Source organism: Astatotilapia calliptera, chromosome 7 (genome assembly GCF_900246225.1).
Source record: "Astatotilapia calliptera chromosome 7, fAstCal1.2, whole genome shotgun sequence".
NCBI lineage: Eukaryota > Metazoa > Chordata > Actinopteri > Cichliformes > Cichlidae > Astatotilapia > Astatotilapia calliptera.
The window spans coordinates 38,095,438-38,100,821 of NC_039308.1; positions in this window are offsets into that span (position 1 = coordinate 38,095,438).

The following is a 5,384-nucleotide window of genomic DNA, read 5'->3' on the forward strand; positions in this document are numbered from 1 at the left end:
CTGAGACAGAAGATTGAAGGTTCCAGAACACAAGATGACGTCATCGGCGTCACAGCGTCAAAACACCTTATCTTCACACCCTGCTGAGCACAGCTGCACGCACAAGTGCTTCCAGCTGTGCTCTAGTTGAATTTAAGCACTAATCTGGATCTTCACCTCCTAAGCAGGTGAAGACAACACAAGGGCTTTAACGAAGATGTGAACACATTAATGTTTCACTATTAGGTATTTCTGCAGGAACTACTTCCTGTGTGTCAGCCTTCACAAATAAATGTGTGTGCGTGTGTGTGTGTGTGTGCATGTGGAGGGGGTTGCTCCACTCTCTTTAATATTTTTATGTTCTTTCAGAAGTGTTCTCGAGCCCATACAGTGATTTTCACAGCATTGGGTGTTCAAACCCAATGCTGCAGCTCTCAGTCTGCACCCTGTGTGCACAGCTATTTAGATTCGATTATGAATCAATAAATGGATTTTAATGTTGTTATCTCTCCTCAGCCGGTCTTTCACAGACAGATAAGCTCCTCCATATCTTTAAATCGCACTTGGCCTCAATGTAGGTCTGAGGACTGAAAACAAAGTCAAAGTCCTCTTTGTCACATGGAGTCACACAAACCACCTGCAACTCAACACTTCAAAGACCAAGGAACTGGTTGTGGAACAACTGAGCTGTAGGTGCTTTTCTACACTGTGCAATATTTGCAATATTTGTTTTTTGTTTTTGTTTTGTCTTTTTTTCTTATATTTGACTGTGCAATAATCACTGTGCAATATACTCACTCAAATGAGCAATCCTATTTATCCATATTGTATATTCTGTATCTATATATGTGTATATGTGTATATATGGTGTATTTATGCTTATATCCTTACTCTCATTCCCCTTAATGTATCTGTACAATGCAACTTCTTTCGGTGCCTTGCTACTGGAAACTGAATTTCCCGGAGGAACCCACCCGAAGGATTAATAAAGTTTCATCTAATCTAATCTAATCTAATCTAATCTAATCTAATCTAATCTAATCTAATCTAATCTAATCTAATCTAAGGCACTGACTCAGAAGAGCAAACTGATTGTTTTCTCCATCAATGAGGCTGAAGGGATCTTTATTGTCTTCATGTGAATGGAGGCTAATGAGCCTTATGAGGGGGCAGTCTGGCAGTAAGACTGGTATTCACGTAATTTTAATGAGGAGGTGGCCAAGGGGCTGAGGGAAGGTCTGAATGGGTCCCAGTTTGCCGGAGAGTTGCAATCTCTTCGTCAGTGTTCCCTCTAAGCTGCGCGCGTACACAATTGCGCACTGCTGGCACGGCCTCTGCGCAGAAAAAATCTGTGTTGCGCACAAAAAAATCTAACCTGAATTGAAATTAAGGTAAATACGGTGACAATTCTGTTTTGCAGTGTTAGTTAGTAAGTGACTGGCTGCTCCTGTATGGGATTAGAACGATGCCACTGTTGAGACAACGCCAGTCTCTGCAATTCTTTTGGTCCTGGTAGAGATCACGCTGAGATGTTTCCATGTTTTACACAATCCTTTTATTACCCATTATTCTTACAGATGCATCTGGAGATCAGCACACTGCACTCCTATGCAGTCCTATGCTAAAGGCTGATCTAAAGAACTCCACGCAACAGTTACAGTTATAACCTCTGGTCTCCTCCCCCCTACAGTAAACACCCCCACAATGGAAAGTGGCCAAGGGTGCTGACACCCTGATCCCCATCTCCTTTTATGGTAGTGTCCATTTGCCCTTTGTCTGCCCCTCACCCTCTAACTCTTGCTTCATGCCCTGGAGGTGGGGGTTGATTGTCTTTCTGCCCTGCACCCCAGTTCTTTGTTCCCATCCCAGGCCTATTTTCTATTTTGTGTTCTTACACCCATTACCACTCTGCCTCTGTCAGTGCGCCCCAGGGTGGCTGTGGCTACAATGTAGCTTGCCATCACCAGTGTGTGAATGGGTGGGTGACTGGATGTGTAAAGCGCTTTGGGGCCCTTAGGGACTAGTAAAGCGCTATACAAATACAGGCCATTTACCATTTACAATATTATAATGTTGCAAGCAATCACAACTATATTCTCTTTAACTTTGATGTCGTTGACAGGCTATGACAGTGTCCTTATGGCAAGCCATTGGCACTAATGGCTTGCCATACATCCTTATGTGCCGACGCCGGTGTTTTAGCTAGCAAAGCGGCTGATGTGGAGTGAAGCCACATTAATGACAACGTGTACAACCATTGGAGATGTGAGCAGGACAGACGGAACAATTGACGGAAAAGGTGTGGACTTTATACCAGTTTTTAAATTGTGTTGATAGGCCACGTAAAACCAGAGTTATGATAAAAATATGCAATGTTTGGTTTTCTTCCTGAATACTGTCGTTGTTTATATTTAGTGCGGGGAGAAACGGTAAAAACGGCGTTTTATACGGAAAACACTCAAAAGCCTGGGAGCAAAAACAAAACCAAAAAACCCCGCCCTTTCCTATTGGTTGAAAAATGTACCATGTCGACCAATCAAAACATAGCATTTAGTTGTTTAGGGAGGGGGAAGTTTTAGGAGTGATGCCGGTGTTTTGAGATGTGAGAGATTTGCGACGTTTAGCGCAAATCCTGTGTAGTTAGTGTGTTTTGTTGTGTAGTTAGTGTGTAGTGTAGTCAATAGTTTTGTTGTGTGTGTCAGAACAATGAGGCGACTGCTGAATGTTACAGGTGTTACAGGATTGATACATCTCCTGTTGCCAGGCCTGCAGGTATCAGGCTGTTGTTCTCCTTTATCTCATAGTGGACAGAAATGATTTTTTGGAGTGGCACAAATAATTTCTGTGGCATCAAATTTGATGCAGAACAGCTGATTGTTCTGTAAATAGTTTGAAATGTTTATTTAAAAAACGCCTTGGCTGCATTTTTAGGTAAACAGCTGCAAAAAACTTTCTTGTTTACAAAACTCAGTAACTTTTTTTGAAGAAGTAACTATATAATTAATTGCCCAGCACTGGTCATTTTATACTGTATTCTGCACACAGAGAGTTACAGGACTCTCTCCCAGACCACAGACTCATAATACAAGTCAGAGCTTTATAAAAAAAAATAATAATAATAATAAAAAGTTGTGTTTTCAAAATTGGAGTTCAAGTTATTTTTTTACTTCCAATAGTGTTACCATGCTACACAGGTCATGAACAAGATTTTTTTTTTAAATTTACATTGTAAGTGGGCTAAAGCAGTTAATTAAAAGTAGTCTAACATAAATGTAAATGCTGTAATTTGATTATTGTAATAAACCATGTAACTTGGATGGATTCGATGCTGGCGTGACCACAGTGCACACGTCTGCTGTTGCTCACAGAGGTCCAAGAGACCGCTCAGGGAGTTTGCGTGTTCGCTCAGACACGTGAAAAATTAGAGGGAACATTGCTCTTCATGTCCTTCTGAAAGCTGCTGATGCTGATCATCCCCGCTTCCATTCAAGTATTCATCAGAGAAAGTTCTCATCACTCTGCTATACCGAGAGTTCAAGAAATGAAATAAAGTTTAAATAAAGAACAAATAAACAAGAAAGAAGAAATTTTAAAAAATAGTTAATAATACTGAGGAAAAAACAGACCATGAAAAAAATAACTTTAAATAAATAAATGATTTAAGCTTTAAAGCTTGAAGTTGATACATTTTAAATCCCATTTAATTCATAATTCATAAAGAAATTTATTTTTAATTTCTACATTTTGTTGAGTTTAGGGAAATGTGTGAACCACATGATGAAAACAGACGTTAATAAAAACATGAATAAAAGCAACAAAGTGCTGATAATTAATCAGCCGTTCAAACACATCTGGAGTCTTTTTTTTGTCGGTGTCAGCTGCTGTTATTCAACTTCTATAAAGTTAAAAAAGTGAAATTATGAATTACATAATTATTTAACATAAATTAGGCATTTCGTTTTTTTATCTTAATTAATTATATCAGATTAATTAATTTTCAAACATTTAATTAGAATTATCCTTCAAATAAAAAATGCATTTTTGTCTTTTTAATTAACAGACCAACAAACACATTTAAATCCACAGAATCAGGACAGCAGAGCTACAGGAACTGTATCATAAATGTTTTAAAGTGATACATCATATGAACAGGATCAGCTGCCTCAGTATAACTACACAGAGCTGAACCAGCAATAAATCATATACTGTGTGTGTGTGTGTAGCTAATTAAGACATCCTTACCTCTGTGCTGATGCATTTTGCAGCTTTCATATGTAAATCAGGCCCATTGTTATTTAAATGTAATAATTTCTTCTTCGGTATTGTTCACTGATCGTTAACGTGGAGGAAATGGAGCAATTATTCCCACAGCTGGTGGAGTTTAGGTGTAAATTACAGATGTGTGCGCTTCTTCTGGTTTCTGCGAGAATAAAACTTAAACTAACAAAAGCTTTCACAGTTCCCCCAAGCTAGACAGAGCAGGTTAAAGACATGAGCACATCCATGTACAGCGGAGGTCCCATAATGGCCTTAAACAAGCAGCACTGATTGATTTGAAAGGTTCAGGATCAAAGCCAAAGCCACTGCACCTCGTTCACACGCTTCACCTGATTTCAACTTTTAGCTGCAGAGTCCAGAACACAACTCAACACAGCACTGCACATATACACAGTATGTATACACCGTATATATATATACTGTACATACAAGTTGCACAGGGACAATACTCATATATTTTTTCAGGATCACTGCCAACAAAATCTCTTCTGACCAATTGAGATCACAGAAACAAACTGCTATAACTTAACATGACATCGCACATAAATATTTAAATATTACATGCAGTAAACAAATTTGCACTATTAGTCAAAATCATGTGACCACCAATCAAATTTTTGTGTTCAGTCACTTTAATATTTATGTCTATTCACAGCAGATTTTGTCCTGTTTTGCTCTGTTTCTGACTTCGTTCAAATTCTTCCACACCGAGAATAATTACTCTTATTATTCCAGCTCATATAGTGCTGATAAAAGACCCCTCCCCTCAACACACACACATGTCCAGCACAAACCGACTCTAAACTGGAAGTGATTGGGAAGCAGATGATGGATTTCTGTATGTTTTATAATTTATTCCCTGAACAGTAAACTCCATTTCATTTTCATCAGCTTCTGACTGAACCCACAGAGAGTTAGAAGCCTTAGAACACAGCGTGTTCAGCTGTGATCGACTGCCGTGATTAACATTTCACCTTTGTCACAGCACAGCTCGGTCTATTTTCAAGTCATGTGGTGCTGCGTTCAGGGTCCTTATCAGAGAGCAGAGAGCTTCTCTTTCTGCTCTTGAACCCCAGCGTTCAGTAGGTTGAGTTCTGAACAAATATTTACATGATACTGTGCCAGAA